The 16690-nt window shown below is 46.4% G+C and overlaps 2 long non-coding RNA genes across 3 annotated transcripts in view; one reads left to right on the forward strand and one right to left on the reverse strand.

The window, feature by feature from the left end:
* The window catches only part of LOC109494361, a 20775-nt gene continuing 4085 nt past the window's right edge, over positions 1-16690 (forward strand). The window contains exon 1 of the long non-coding RNA XR_002149204.3: positions 1-161. This is a non-coding gene — a long non-coding RNA (uncharacterized LOC109494361). The remainder of the gene's footprint in view (positions 162-16690) is intronic.
* The window catches only part of LOC102900254, a 15900-nt gene continuing 7529 nt past the window's right edge, over positions 8320-16690 (reverse strand). Inside the window, exon 5 of one of the 2 annotated variants that reach the window (XR_441887.4) lies at positions 8320-10728. This is a non-coding gene — a long non-coding RNA (uncharacterized LOC102900254). Of the gene's footprint in view, positions 10729-15674; positions 16605-16690 lie in introns of those variants that run through there. The other variant, XR_006589901.1, reaches the window with a different exon arrangement.

The following is a 16690-nucleotide window of genomic DNA, read 5'->3' on the forward strand; positions in this document are numbered from 1 at the left end:
CAATTAGACAAGGGAGGCGGGACTAGAGGGTTTTCAAAAGGCACCACTCGGCGTCTTAGCGGAGAGACGGACAGGGAATCTGGCGAATGAGGAGGAGTCTATTTGTTCTCTCGGTGCAGACTACCCCGAAGAGACTCGGGGGGCCAGCGGGGTTTTCTGAGGTGCAGGCTGGGGCAAAAGGGGGAAGGAGAAGGGTTCCTCGCGAGCTGCTAATTTCTTTCAGATCCCTGAAATCTAAAAACCGTCTCCCGTCCTGAGGCTTTTTAGCGAGAGGAACGGGAGTCCTAGCTTCATTTTCCTGAGGAAACCGAGAGCCGGCCTTCTGGGCAGATTCTGGCGTCTGCCTCAACCTCCCCTCCCAAGAATTTCTTTTCGAAGAAACCGAAGTGCCACAGTGGTGGTTTTGGGGTAGAATAGAGGGTGTGGAGAGGCCACGCAAAATGGAGAGCAGCATTCAAGTCCCCCAGTAGAGCGGCGTTGGGCTGCAAGCTGGTCAATCCAAAAGAATAGTTTGTGGTTACCGCTTCCGGAGCCGAGGACGGTGTTTAGGGGTCATTCGAGGACAGAAACTTTTTCCTCAGAAAGCCAGTAGGATGCCCTGCTGCTTGTTGCTTTTGCTTTCCTCTGTGTTAAGTTCCCTGAATTCTGCTATGCAGACAAGCTGTTCACATTTGAGGAGGAAATGCCAAGCCAAAGACTGAAGTTGTTGGTTTTTTTTTTTTTTTTTTTAACTCTTCGGTGTAAACGTTTGAGTGGGTTTATTCTGCCCTTGTCAATCCACAATGTTAAAATGACAAAAGAACGTATTTTTTTTTTTTTTTATTCCCCTTACAAGATGCCAGAATAGAATAACTGCACAATTTGAATGACTACTAATTCTGTCGTCTGAACCACTTCCTTCCAATCATTCTTAACCTGAGATTCTATCCCTGCTGGGCAATTTGCCAGTCGTGCGGTCTGGATGGAGGCAGCTTTTTGGTGCTTTTGTTTTCTCTGCTGAGAAAGGAGAATAACCGTGTTACCTCAGCTGTGTGAGGATTACACAAGATAAATGTAAGATGTTTAGAATAGTAGACTAACAGTATCAGAAGCAGGAAGCAAGAATCTTCCTTAGGCTGGCTTGACGATTTGTGGCTTTAATTCTTCCCCCACCCCACCCCCCTTCTAAAAGAAATCAGAGGTCAAAACAAATTGTTAAATCACCCCAGCATATCTAATACCTGCTGGGCTAGCAAAGCCCCAAGGAGGGCTGGTGATGGGGGGCGGGGAGGGGGCGAGGTTTGTCACCGGAAGTCAAGGATGGAGGTAGCCTATGGGCTAGGGCTAGGGTGATTGGAAAAGCCAAAGGAATGGAGCTTTGGCACTGCTCTGGCCCCTGTCCACTGGTCTCCTGGCCTCCAGTAATTCCAAGTGTTTCATTCCACTCTCCTCACTGCATGTGTTGATACCAGTAGGCAACTTCCAGAGCACAGGACCACCAGGGTCTCAGAGCAGTTGTAGGGAAGCCCATCCAATCCAGTAACCTGTGCTCATCCAAAGGGCTGACCAGGCCTTGGGCTCCAGGGCCAGCCATTGATTCTCTGCAGCCTCCCCAGAACAGAGGTTGGCCCTGACAGAGAACTGCCATGCGTCTTTCTACTTCCTGGAGCACAGAGGCCCCACGAGGTAGTGGTCAGTGGACATGCTTTCCCAAGGACGGCAGCCCAGCCTCTGCCTTTCTTGGCCTCTGCCTTGTAGGTCATCCCAGCCTGCAGTACCGTATGAGACCCCGCTGGGGATGAGGCAACAGGAATTTAATAAGCAGCTCTCGCCCTATTTTCTAGGACCCTGCAGTTTAGTTTGATCCTGATTCTGTGAGGCTCTGTTCCAAAAACCCAGAAGCAGAACTGTGGAGTCAAAAGGACTTGAGTCACACAGGCTTGAGTCAAAAAATTCTCCGTGAGCCTCAGTTTTCCCATGTCATTATCCTATATCAAAAGTGCAGAGGGATAAATGAGATATGGAAGCACTTAGAACAATTTTCCAGCCCTCTAGTGGGATCATCTTGTTATGGGGAGGGTTGGGGTAGGGTTGGGACTTCTCTTTAGGACACGGGCTGTTTCTTTGTCAGTCTCTCCTCCTTTCCAGAGCCTATCACAGGGTGTCCTACAGGATGTGTTGGGGGCCACTGAAGGAAGTCTGGGGTGGGTGGGCTTGGGAGGCAAGAAGGGGTAGGGAGTCAGTTCCAGGGGCTTTGGTGGGGAGAGGGGGCAGCTACCACATCCTCATTACTGCCCGCCTCCCTCATCTTTACAGGGAGCTCAAACTAGCTACTCAGTGCCTTGCCCCATCCCTACTTCTGCCTTGGGTCAACATTAAGTACCGGAGTCAGATTCCTGGCTACAGTACTTGGCTGGGTGTATGACCTTGGCGAGTCATTCAGTTTCATTGTGTCTCCATTTCTTCACCTAAAATGGGGATAACGAGAGTACCTCCACATAAGGGATATAACACATGTATACAGTGCTTAATGCATTGCTTGGCAAATAATAAATGCTCCAAACATGTTAGCAGTTATTACCTCTACTCCTTTTCAAGACCTTCCTCCCTCTCCCCTGCCAATTCTCCAAGTCCTCTCCTCCAAAACCAATTCAAAATTCCCCTTGTTCAGGGAATCTTCTTAGACCCTTTCTGCAAGGCTTCCTCCAGTTGTTTGGAGTACATTTGCATATGCGGATGAATTCCTTTGATAAATATTTTTTGGTTGTTTTCTTATGGGTATTTTGCATTTTCTGTCTCTCCACTCAGCAGCAGGGGGAAGGGGTCCTAAAGGAGCTGTGTCTCCATCCTCCACCAGGGAGTTCCTCTTGAAAGTGCATTATTTCTTCCCTCTAGCTGGCTGACTGAGTGAAGGGGGTTGGACTGAAAATGTGGCTCTGGATTTCGGGGATGGAGCTGGCTAGGCTAGGGTTCACTGGGAATTCCTGAATGAGGCTGGACTGGCCCAGGGTCTGGGGTGGTTAGGGCTGGGCCAACAGACCCTCTTTACGTTGAGGTTAATGACTGATAGGGTCAGATCAGTACTTTTTACCAGGGATACCAGTCTTGGGATGGAGGAGGCCAGGAGAGCCTAAAACATTCCATGGAGCTCAGCCTCTCCCTTCTGGTGGCACTGCAGGTCTGGTCCTTGGACAATTAGGGGTTTCAGACAATGAGGGCCACCAAACAGAGCTGGCAGGAGAACAAGGGAAGCTCCGGTGGGGAGCAGCTCAAGATGAGAGATTAGTCCCCAATAAGTTCACACAGAGGTTTCCTTCTGCAGTCTGGCAATCCAGTGTCTATCGAAAATTTAAAAGTGTACACATCTTTTGACTCAGTAATTTATCTTCTAGGAATACTGATACATTCCCACAATTGTGTGTATATATAAAGTCATTGCAATATTATTTTTATTAGCAAAGGCCTGGCAGCATGGAATAGAATGATAGGTGAAAATTTATAAAGGAAAATCTCACTAAAATGGAGCTAGGAAGCCAGAAGGGAGAACTCTCACACCATTCCTCATCAATTGCAGACCCCAACAGGAAGAGACGTACCTTGCAAATCCATACTATAGCTACTTCATTACTACCCCAGCTGGAGGAAGAAAGATTTCCTCCTCCTCCAGCAACAGCCTAGCCAATGAGAGATTCCCACAACTGAGCCAAAGAAAAGCCACTAGGAACCCCATTTTGCTCCAATGGACTTTTTGTTTCTAATGGCCCTCCCTACTCCCCCCCCCCCCCAACATAAAGAAGTGGTCCTCTCCTTTGTTCTTTTTTTTTTTTTTTTTAATTTTATTTATTTGTTTTTGAGAGATACAGAGAAAGCAAGCAGGGGAAGGGCAGAGAGAGAGGGAGAGCAAGAAATCCCAAGCAGGCCCCACACCGTCTGTGTGGAGCTGGATGTGGGACTCGAATTCATGAACCATGAGATCACAACCTGAGCTGAAACCAAGGGTCAGAGGCTTAATCGACTGAGCCACCCAGGTGCCCCTCTCCTCTGTTCCTTGGACTTGCCTATGGTTTTGCTGTAGCTTGCTTGTCCTGAATTGCAGTTCTCTGCTATTCCCAAATAAACCCAGTTTTGCTGGTAAAATAACTGATGGTTTTATTTTTAAGGTTAACAATATGCAGCTATTAAAGAGAATGAAGTTGGCCTAGGTGCACTGATATGGAAACATCACTAAGATATATTAAACATTTAAAAAGTGGGGCGCTGGATGGCTCAGTCGGTTAGAAATCCGACTTTGGCTCAGGTCATGATCTCACAGTTTGTGGGTTCCAACCCTGAGTCTGGCTCTGTGCTGACAGCTTGGAGGCTGCAGCCTGCTTCGGATTCTGTCTCTCTCTCTCTCTCTGCCCCTCCCCTGTTCATGCTCTCTCTCTCTCTCTCACACACACAAATAAATAAACATTAAAAAATTAAAATAAAAATTTTAAAATGAGGTGAAGAATAGTATGTAGAACAGAATCCATTTGGGTAAATGTGCATTGAAAAACTCTGGAAGGGGGGCGCCTGGGTGGCTCAGTCGGTTAAGCGGCCGACTTCGGCTCAGGTCATGATCTCGTGGTTTGTGAGTTCAAGCCCCGCGTCGGGCTCTGTACTGACAGCTCAGAGCCTGGAGCCTGCTTCGGATTCTGTGTCTTCTTCTCTCTCTGACCCTCCCCTGTTCATGCTCTGTCTCTCTCTGTCTCAAAAATAAATAAACGTTTAAAAAAAAATAAAAAAAAAAAAAAAGAAAAACTCTGGAAGGAATTATAAATGGTGGAAGGGGAGGAAAACTCCTCATATTTTCCATTCTATCCCATTTGAAAATTAAAAATTATAGAAGGGCACCTGGGTAGCTCAGTCAGTTAAGCGTCTGACTCTTGATTTTGGCTTTCAATTGTGGGATCGAGCCCCGTGTTGAGCTCCACACTGACAGCATAGAGCCTGCTTGGGATTCTCTCTCCCTCTGCCTTTCTGCTCCTCCCCAACACTGGTGTGCATGCCCTCACCCCCTCCTCTCTCTCTCAAGATAAATAAATAAACTTAAAAACATTATAAACATTCATTATTTTTATAATGTAAAAATTTAGCTTAAATAAGCACAATTTAAAAAATTTCCCTCAGTAATTGTGGATCTTGGTAATCCTGTGTGTTCCTTATCTTTTGCCAGATGACTATTTTTTTTTTTTTAGTTTTAAAATATTTATTTTTGAGAGAGAGAGCTGGCGTGAGAGGAGGAGGGGCAGAGAGAGAGGGAGACACAGAATCCGAAGCCGGCTCCAGGCTCAGAGCTGTCAGCCCAGAAGCCAACACAGGGCTCGAAATCATGAACTGTGAGATCATGACCTGAGCTGAATTCGGATGCTTAACTGACTGAGCCACCCAGGCACCCCGACATGTGACTTTCTACGTGTTTGTTTTCTTCCCTGCCCTCTGCCCTTTTCACTCCTGTCCCTTTTTTCCCACCTCACTAAAGGCAAGGCATACTTGTCTATACAAGCTTGTGTGAGAATGTAAGTTTTGTACATATAGATTTTCAATATATGTGCATCCAGTGGGGAGACTCCCTACAGAAAAACCAAACTTTGGGCCAAATTGAGGGACAGGGACAGTGTGTTGTGGTGGTAAGTTGTAGCCCAGCTCTTTTGTCACTAGTTGCATGGCCTTGAGTACATCCTTTCCTTTCTATAGGTCTGCTTCTCTACCTGTGAACTGAAGTCTAGGTAGCCCAGCAAAATGCCTTCCACAGAGTATTAGAGAGGTAATGGTGGGGTTGGGGAGGGCAGTTAGTGGAAGTGAGGCCAGGGTTCTCTAACCCAGAGGAGCTCCACTTTTGTCTTTTTATGTCCTGTGTAAGAGTTTAGTTCTGTGTAAGATTTCATTTGAAAATGAGGATTGACTAATCACATTAAACAAACCAACCAACCCTGGGTAAATGATTGTTAAGGGCCCTTCTAATTCTAATACTGTGTAATTCCAAATATGACTTTTTGTGCACTGAGTTGTTTTCAGTCAGTTGGGTTTATTTTATTAAAAAAAATTTTTTTTTACAGTTTATTTATTTTAGAGAGCGAGAGAGGAGGAGGGGCAGAGAGAGAGAGAGAGAGAGAGAGAGAGAGAGAATCCCAAGCAGACTCCACACTGCCAGCACAGAGCCCAACATGGGGCTCGAACTCATGAGCAGTGAGATCATGACCTGAGCTGAAGTCGGATGCTTAACTGACTGAGCCACTCAGGTGCCCCTAATGTTTATTTATCTATTTTGAAAAAAAGAGAGAGAGGACGAGCAGGGGAGGGGCAGAGAGAGAGGGAGAGAATCCCAGGCAGGCTCTGTGCTATCATTGCAGAGCCTGACATGGGGCTTGATTCCACAAACCATGAGATCATGACCTGAGCTGAAATCAAGAGTCAGACACTCAACTGACTGAGCCATGCAGGCATCCCTCAATCTGCTTGAGGTTGAAGAAAATCAAAGGCCTGGAACTAAATGCTGCTTACATGTTTCTCCTCCCTCTTGATCATGAAAAGAAAGAAGCTACAGAAGCAGAATGGTGGGAATTTTACAGAGCACAGAAAAGACTGTCAGTTGGAGCAGGCAGTTAGTCCTTTTCTTACTAGAAGAACCAGAAGACACAATAGGAGAAAGCCTATGTGGGCTTTTTTTTTTTTTTTTTTTGGGACAGAGAGAGACAGAGCATGAACGGGGGGAGGGGCAGAGAGAGAGGGAGACACAGAATCAGAAACAGGCTCCAGGCTCTGAGCCATCAGCCCAGCACCTGACGCGGGGCTCGAACTCCCGGACCGCGAGATCGTGACCTGGCTGAAGTCGGACGCTTAACCGACTGAGCCACCCAGGCGCCCCTATGTGGGCTTTTAAAATGAAGCTGTCTTGAAGCCCTTTGAATATTTAAGAAAGAAATTTTGGTATCACAATCCCAGATTTCAAGATATACTACAAAGCTGTAGTAACCAAATAAGATAAAAATAACACATAGATCTATGGAAGAGAATAGAAAGCCCAGAAATAAACCCACAATTATAGGGTCAATTAATCTACAACAAAGAAGACAAGAATATGCAATGGGAAAAAGAAAGTCTCATCAACAAATGGTTTCTTACACTATGCACAAAAATAAACTCAAAATGGATTAAAGATCTAAATATGAGACCTGAGACATAAAAATCCTAGAAGAGAGCGCAGGCAGTAATTTCTCTGACGTTGGCTATAGCAACATTTTTCTAGATGTCTCCTAAGGAAAGGGAAACAAAAGTAAAAATAAACTATTTATTGGGACCCAATCAAAATTAAAAGTTTCTGCACACGAGTGCCTGGCTGGCTCAGTTAAGCGTCTGACTCTTGATCTCAGTTCAGGTCATGATCTTGAGGTTCATGGGTTCCAGCCCCATGTCACGTTCCATGCTTTCAATGGGGAGTCTGCTTGGGATTTTCTCTCCCTTTCTCTCTGCCCCTCTCCTGCTTGTGCTGGCACTCTCTCTCTCAAAATAAATAAAACTCAAAAAAAAAAAAAAGCTTCTGCATAGCAAAGGAAACAACAAAACAAAAAGACAACCCACTGAATGGGAGAAGATATTTGCAAATGATATATCCGATAAGGGGTTAGTATCCAAAATATGTAAAGAACTTGTACAACTCAACACTAAGAAAATGAATAATCCAATTTAAAAATGAGTGTCAGAAGACATGAAGAGACATTTCTCCAAAGAAGACATACAGATGGCGAACATACACGTTGAGCATGAAAAGATGCTCAACATCACTAATCATCAGGGAAATGTAAATCAAAACCACAATGAGATATCATCTCACACCTGTAAGAATGGCTAAAATGAAAAAGAAATAAGTGTTGGCAAGGATGTGAAGAAAAAGGAACCCTTGTGCACTGTTGGTAAGAATACAAACTGGTGCAGCTACAGAGTTCCTCAAAAAATTGAAAATAGAATTACCATTAGATTCAGTAATTCCACTAGTGAGTATTTACCCAAAGAATACAAAAAGGTATATGTACCCCTATGTTTACTGCAGCATTATTTATGATAGCCAAAATATGGAAGCAACCCTAGTGTCCATCTATAGAGGAATGGATAAAGAAGATGTGGTACACACACACACACACACACACACACACACACACACACAGTGGAAATACTACTCAGCCATAAAAAAGAATGAAATCTTGCCATTTGCAACAACATGGATGAATCTAGAGGGGATAATGCTAACTGAAATAAGTCGGCCAGAGAAAGACAAATACCTTATGATTTCACTCATATGTGGAATTTAATAAACAAGACAATCAAAGAAAAAAAGAGACAAACAAAACCCCCAAACTCTTAAATATAGAGAACAAATACCGCAGAGGGAGGTGGGTGGGGAGATGGGTTAAATAGGTGAAGGGGACTAAGAGTACACTTCTCGTGATGAGCATTGAATAATGTATAGAACAATTGAATCTCTATATTGTACACTTGAAACTAATATAACACTGTATATAAATTATACTAGAATTAAAAAAATTAAACAAAAAAGAATTTTGACCTGATCAATAAACATTTAGGGCAAATAAGGAAGTATTCTATTCAAGGATAGGAAAAATTCAGGATAAGATTTGTCTTTGATAAGTAAAAAAGAATAATTAATGAGAGGTACTGATGTAAGAAAGTACCATGTAAAGAAAAAGTTTCCAATTAGAGCTGGTCAAGAATAGACATTCTTAGGATCTAGGGACTTTTCTTACCACTGGAATGTTGGAGTCTAGACGACCATTTTCTGAGTATGTTGTAAGAGAGATCTCTCCAAAGTGAGGGTTATATCTAGTGATCTATAAAATCCCTTCTAACTTTAAGATGTTACGGTGATTTTACACAGGAGTTTGTTTCTGTAAATTGTGCTCTAAATTGTTTATAGTATTCAAACATAGTCCCATTTAACAAAGAGCAACTTCTCAGAAAGCATAATCAACTAGAAAAATATAACATAGTCCCTGCCTGGAGTAGCCTCTGCCTCGAATGACCTCTGTGATGGTTAATTTTCTGTGTCAACTTGGTTAGATTATGGCATCCAGTTGGGTCAAACACTAACCTAGATGTTGCTGTGAAGGTAGTCTGTAGATGTAATTAGCACTTACAATCAGATGACTTTGAAAAAAAGGATTGTAATGCCTTTGTAATGCTGGTGGGCCTCATCCAATCAGTTGAAGGCCTTAGGAGCAAAAAATGGAGGTTTCTCAGAAAAGAAAGAATTCTGTCTCAGGACTGGAACAGAAATTCCACAAGAGTCTCCAGCTGCCAGTCTGCCTACAAATTGCAGACCTGTCAGCCCCCACCATCGGAGCCATTTCCTAAAAACCATATAAGTTTTCTGAGTGCCAATTATGTACTAGACATAGTAACCAGCCCTGTACATAATTTTCCCCCTAATCTTTACACCAAGCCTTTATACTGAGGAAACTGCAGATTAAGGGGGTTAGGTAATTCCCTCTAGATTGTAAATTTCTACTTATCTTTTAAGACAAGATCCCACATCACTTCCCTTTGAAGTTCTCTCTAATCACGCACTCCGGGCTCCTCTGTGCTTTCTTGGCATCCAGTACATTTCTCTTTGTTACATAGCACTGATCGTTGTGTGTTTAGCTGCAGGTCTCCCTCTTCTGGCCACAAGCTCTTCTGAAGGCCTGCTCCTTTGGAACCTTCAACACCTGGTACAATGCCCACTCTCCAGGAGACCCACTGTGAATGCTATCAGTACTATCATTGTCCACCTGGGGGCAGCATACCCAGCGGCAGGCCCTCTTGTGCTGGAGTGCCAACTCTGGAGGGACAGCCAAGCAGTCAAACCCCAGAGTGAAAGGAAAGATCCGCACATGCCTCTGTTTACTACCCCCTGGAAGCTGGGACCCACTGTACCAACAGTTTGCTCCATACTCTTGGGATTCAGTGGAAGACTCAGTGCCCATTGCTGACATTGGCTGTGCTGCCTTTGGGGACACTGGGGCTGTCCCAGGGCTTTTGTAACTTGAACTCAAAGATTCAGTGAGGGAACTGATGGAATGAAAACCCAGAAGGGGCAGAAGGGGTCAGCTGCAAGAGTCCTAGAGGAGACTTTTCCTGAGTAAGGCTGCATCCCCATGAAGTGAAAAGGAGGGAGAATTCTGCACTAGGGTGAATGAACCCTGGTTCTAACTGGAGTAGGTAAAGAGAAAGCCCAAGCAATCTCATTCACAAGACCCTGACCTCCAATCCTTCCCTTAGATTTTCTGTTCTTTCCAGATCACTTTTTAAAAATTAACTAATTAATTATTGAGGAGGGGAGGGGCAGAGAGAGAGGGGACAGAGGATCCATAGCAGGCTCCCAGCAGACAGTAGAGAGCCCGGATGTAGGGCTCGAACCCATGAACCGTGAGATCATGACCTGAGCCAACAGCAGGCGCTTAACCAACTGAGCCACCCAGGTGTTCCAGTCTCAGATCACTTCTAAGGCTAAGGTGAGCTGGGGGTGTGGATAGATGAGGCGCTCTTACATCAACATGTCTCACCTGAGCTCAGCAGAGAGGTGGGGACCAAGTTAAAATTGTTCCTCCATCTTCCTTCTGTTCCTCTGTCCTACCTCCACTGCCATCCCAGAGGTCCCAAAGTTCTTGAAATTCCTCACCCAGATAGGCACTGACCTGACATTCAGGAGGCCAAACAGGACAGGCACACCTAGAAGGTATGACAGGAGCAGGGTTGGATTTCCTTAGAAGAGAGAAGATTAAAACTAGGCTGGTTCTTAGATTACCAAGTTCAATCTCCTCATTGTACAGATGGGGAAACTGAGGCTCAGAGAGAGGTATAACAGGCAGAGAGCTGCCTGGAGGATGGGGTGAGAAAGCCAGTATGTCTCCTAATGTGGTGGGGAATGGGGTCACTTGGACCTGTCACTTTCTACCCAGTTCTGAAATTGGCAGAAATCCCAGAGAAGGTCCTTGGGAGGTGTGATGTTTTGATAAGAAATATATATTGGTCTTTCTTTGTTCTTGGCACAGAGCTTCTAAAACCCTTGGAATTTCCTAAGTGAAGAGAGCCTTCAAGGTGTCTTTTGTTATGTTAATGAGACGACTTTTGGAAAGCCCCTAGGTAACCCGAGGCTGGGGGCCGGTTGCCAGGGAGCCACCCCAGTGGTTAGAGGGTGGGAACTGTTCCAACCCCCAACCTCTGGGGAGGGGAGAGGTGCAATCACCATGGGCCAATGATTTAATTAATCATGCCTCTGTAACGAAGCCTCCATAAAAGATGGGGCTCCTCCTCTCTTTCTGGGTCCCACCCATGGTTCCTATGATTCTGACACCACTTCTGATAAGCCTCCATAAAAGATGGGGCTCCTCCTCTCTTTCTGGGTCCCACCCATGGTTCCTATGATTCTGACACCACTTCTGATGTGTGGGTTTTCCACTATCATCAAACAGCTAGTTCTCTGAACCCTGCCCTATTGGGTTCCCCTCCCATTCCTTAATGAGAGTCAGGGTGGGAGTAAGGGAGGAGACAGGTATTCCTAGGAGCTAGTTGCTCCCCCTCTGACTTTGGTTTGTGAACCTGGGGGTCTGATCTGAGAAAGATCACCTGGAGCTGCAGAGACATGCCCTTCTCCCCCCCCCCCCCCAGCCTATCACCCTCCAAGAGCCCTTGGGTGCTGCTGGGAGCAGGCCTCTGGCCAGATGCAGGCTCTGAGACCTGGTCCGGTTTGGCAGCTACTGCCTCAGTCTCCATCTGAAGAATGAATGAGTGAATGAATGAATGAATGAATGGAGAGGGGGATTCTGGACTGGGATCTTTGGTTTCATATCTATCTATAAATCTCCCCCCTCCCTCCCAAGTTCTTCATTTCGTCACATCTATTCATCTTTCTCTGCCTTCCATCTCTGTGTCCTACTCCAGATTCAGCCCCACCCTCTCATGGCCTTCCTCTTTTTAGTACCCTTTCCCCTTCTTTCTATCCTTCTACTTCAAAGCATCATAGAATCTTAGAATCAAAAAAGGTCCCAATAATGACACCACTAATTGGTGACCTGCGTTCAGGTATCTATGTCCTTACACTTATATAGGTAGCCTCATCTGATCTTCCTTAGCAGCCCTGCGGAGTGAGTAGGGACTGACATCCCCATTTTACAGATGAAGAAATCGAGGATCATTGTGGTGAAGTGACAAGCCCACAGTACATGGCTTATGACTGCAAGACCAGAGCTCCCTGCCCCACAGCCTGTGTACTTCAACCTGAGGCCAAATTTTTCTCCATTCCGGGCTGTCTGGCTTTCCCTGGCTTGGGGCCCAACTTCTGCTGCTTTTTAGATCATCAAGACTGGGTGGGGGTGAGGAACAGACTGCACAGATCTTGAGGATTACTGGCTCCAAGCATCAAGCCTCTGGACACCGGGAGGACTGAGGGGGTGAGGCTGGGAGGGATCCAGGTTTCAGGAGAGGAGAAGGTGGGGGCTATGTGGATTAGGGGTTCCAGGCAGGTTGGCCCTTCTTTCTGGGCCCCCTCAGTCCTATCCCTTTGCCCTCCAGTTGTCTCCAGTCCTCATCAGCCATCTTTAGGACTACCCCTACCTCTCTCAGGACAAAGAAAATCAAAGACTGTAGTAGAAGAGGCCGCTGACAACCAGAAGCCCTGGGGGCCAACGTGGCTTCTCTCTGAGACTCTCTCTTCCCACAGCCGGGGCAGGATCTAGGCTCTGGGCTACATCCCCAGCACCCCAAATGAGGGCACCAGAATTGTCAGATGGGTGCTAGATCCTGCCAGGCAGGGAAGGCACAATAGCCTCTGGGTCGCCCAGAAGCCTGACAGCTGGAGCTACTGGAGACAAGAGCTTCAGTTGCAGAGGGCAGCCTGGCAGGAGGAAGAGGTGCTGTTTGGGTTTGGGCAAACGTCTCCAAGGCTATGGCGCCTCTGGAGGTGGTATGGGCATGTCAGTAGGAGCCTGGGTTCCATTATCACACAGCTGGGTTTAAATCACATTTAGTTGCATGTGACCTTAAGCCTGCCTTTTTACTAACTACCTGGAACACCGTCTATAAAATGGGTTAATAAGGTTACCATGGTGATCAATAATAATAACAGCTGACACGTATTGAGCCTTACTCTGGGCACTGTGCTAAGTGCCTCTGTGTAATGTTTCTGTAGGTTCTCAACCCTATCAGACTGGGCTGCCATTAGCCCTCCTTTACAACTGAGGGTATTTAAGGATAAGAGGGAGGATGTCACTTGGCCAAAGTCACAAAGCAAGTAAATGGCAAATCCAGGTTTTAGTGCAGGCATTTTGGCTCCAGGCTCTTAATCTCACTCACTTGGCTGGTCATGGCTAATGACCAACACTCACTGGGTACTTAATATGTAGCAGGCACTGTTGTAAGCATTTTACACATTCTCACTCAGTTAATCATGATAGCCACCCTACATAAGGGTCACTTAATGCAAAAGATGAGGACGCTGAGGCGTAGAGAGGTGTGCTCACTTATCCGAAACCTTCTGCCAAGAATCCAGTCCAGGCAGGGGTGCCTGGGTGGCTCAGTCTGTTAAGCGTCTGACTTCGGTTCAGGTTGTGATCTCATGGTTTGTGAGTTCGAGCCCCGTGTCGGGCTCTGTGCTGACAGCTCAGAGCCTGGAGCCTGCTTCAGATTCTGTGTCTCTCCATCTCTTGGCCCCTCCCCTGGTCATGCTCTCTGTCTCTCAATAATAAATAAATGTTAAAAAAAAAAAAAAAAATCCAGTCCAAGCAGCCTACTTGAGAGCCAGCAGTCTCTTAAAAAAAAACAAACAAAAAAGTTGTTTCTTAAAAAAATTAAAGTACAACACACATACAGAAAAGTGCAGAAATAAGAAATGTTTAGCTCAATGGATGTTCATAAAGTGCATACACCATGTAACTAAATAATAAACACCACCTGTACCCTGTGAGGCCCTTTCTAGTAACTACTTCCACCATTCTCTCCAAAAGTAACTCCTATCCTGATTTCTAACACCATAGATTAGTTTTGCCTCTTTTTGAATTCTTTATGAATAGAATCCTACAATAGTAATCTCTTGCTCACTTTGTGATTCATCTATGTTGTTGGTATAGCAATGGTTCATTCAACCATAGATTTATCCATTCTACTACTGATGCCAGTGTTTGGCTATTCTGAATAATGCTGCTATGAACACTCATATATGTATTTTGGAATACGCACACACACACACACACACACACACACACTTCTAGTGGGTACATATCTCAGAGTAGAATTGTTGGTGTACACATTTGTTTTCTTACTGGTATTAGACGACAGTCCCCTTACTCCACACTTGGTACTCAGTCTTTAAAATTCTTACTGATCTGGGGCACTTGGGTGACTCAGTCGGTTGAGCATGCAACTCTTGATTTCGGCTCAGGTCATGATCTCATGGTTCGTGAGATAGAGTCCCACGTCGGGCTCTGTGCTGAGAGGGCAGAGCACGCTTGGGATTCTCTCTCTCTTCCTTGCTCTCTGCCTTTCCCCTGCTCTCTCTGTGCGCATGAGGCGTGCACGCTCTCTCTCTCAAAATAAATACATAAACATTAAATTTTTTTCACCAATCTGTGGGAATAGAGTGGTATCTCAGTATGTTTTTCCATATCTATTTACTAAATGAGGCAAAAGCAAGCAGTCTGTACAGCTTGTCATAACAACCCTATGAGGTATGTGGGGTATCATTCCCATTTTGCAGATTAGGAAATGGAGGCCACAGTTGCTCCCTTTCCCCTTCCTCACTTACAATACACTCAACTTTCCTGGAAGCCCCTTCCTCACTTTTCCCGGTGGGGTTGGGATGCCTGGTCACCACCAAGTTTTGGGGGCCCCTTGGGCCAGAATGTTCTTCTGGGTAAGGAAAGAGGAAGGGCTGGGGTGAAGTCGACAGGGGTGCGGAGGCAGAAAGGATGAGGCATAAAGGTGGGTGTGCGGAGATTCTGGCCCTTGGCATGGGATGAGAGGGCCGGCAGGGAGGTCTGGGAATATAGAGAAGGCATGACTGGGGATATTTGTGAACTCCCAGTGCTAGTGTGGAAAGAGGAAGTGTGCAGCCAGGGAATGAGAGCGACTGTAAATATGGGTATTGGGGATTTCTCTGGATCCCAGGGCCTCTTTCTGGGGTTTTGCTAAGTCTGAGGACTCCTCTGTGGGGTCTCTCTAAGCTTAGAACCCGTTTGAAAGGTCAGTCTGGGTTCAACAGCCCCTTGGTAGAGTCTCTCTGGAGTTTTCTAGGAGGAAGGTAGCACTCTGTTCCCCAGGCTTGGGGGAGTAGGAGGCAGGACCTAGAGGCCTGGAGGTCCTGTGGGAGAAGGACACGGGGTCCGCTCTGATTCTGGGCTTCTGATCTCTCAGGCCAAGAGGCACCCTGGCAGGCAGATACGCTGCTCTTTGACTCAGCAAGTGTCAGGGGAGGCAGGGCAAATAATTTCCCCTTCCTCACATGTGTTGCTCTCCTCCCAGAGGCCCCTCTGTGTCTGTACTTTTGCAAGTGTCATCTGCATGGATTCTCCCAGGTTGTACCTCCTTCGTCTCCTCCTACCCCAACCTTCCTTGAGTCCTTAGCCCTTAGCTCACTGGTGGTGCTCTGGCAACAGAGAAAGCATGGCTCGGGGCACTATGTCTGTAGCGGGTAGTAAATATATTTGGCTTAAGTCTTGGCTCTATTAATTACTAGCTGTATGCCCTCGAGTGAGCCTCGTCACCTCTCTGTGCAGTGACAGAACTCTCATAGGACTCAACAGCATTCACTTGGCTTGTCTCCTACACATTCTTTGACCAATGAGAAAGCGATTCCATGGGTGTCAGTTGGCTTGGAAACTGCAAACTCTGGGGGGTTGGGAGCCATGCCGGCATAGGGCCTGGGACCAGACAAAAAGACTCCAGAGATTCTAGATTCCTAGACTGCCCAAGCTGGGAGGGGGGCTCACAATTCAAGGAGTTCCCCTCCCCCATTTTACAGATGATAAAACTGAAGCTGAGGAAGGAGAAGTGGCCACAAAGCTGGCAAGTGGCCAAGCTGGTTGGACTGGAGATATGAAACCAGATCCTGGCCAGCTCAACTGCAGATGGGCTCTCCTCTCCACTCCCCATCCTCTGTCTGGGTGTCCTTTTCTCGAGCTACGTGTCCTGAGGGAAGGACCGAGGCTCTAGCCTCTGAACCAGACTTCCCTCTGTACTATGGGGTCTCTATGGAGATCCTAGCTCTCCTGATCTGTTCTCTCCAAGTATGGGGCCCCGGTGCACAAGGAGGCAGCTGTACTGATGTGCCATTGCTCAGAGCACACCTGCAGCGCCCCCTGGAGGATGCTCTACCTGGGGTCTGGACATCAGCCAACCTGGAAGGGAGTTGAGCCCCCCTATTCGGGGCAGGCACAGTGGGAAGTCCAGGGCGCCAGGGAGGGGCTGGGAAGTCAAAGCTCTGGGGAGTTCTGGGGTCCATTTCCATGCCAATGCCACTTCCACTCTCCTTCTCTGCACCCATCTTGCACTCTGTACCATAGTCTTTTTCCCTCGGCAATTGTTTAGAGTACTTCTGACAGCTGTTTGGAAGGCTGTAAAACATGACAGTTAATCATACAGACTCTGGAGCCAGACTGCATGGGGTCAGACCCCTGTTTTTCTACTTACTTGTGTGACC

Source organism: Felis catus, chromosome E1, assembly GCF_018350175.1.
Source record: "Felis catus isolate Fca126 chromosome E1, F.catus_Fca126_mat1.0, whole genome shotgun sequence".
Classification (NCBI taxonomy): domain Eukaryota; kingdom Metazoa; phylum Chordata; class Mammalia; order Carnivora; family Felidae; genus Felis; species Felis catus.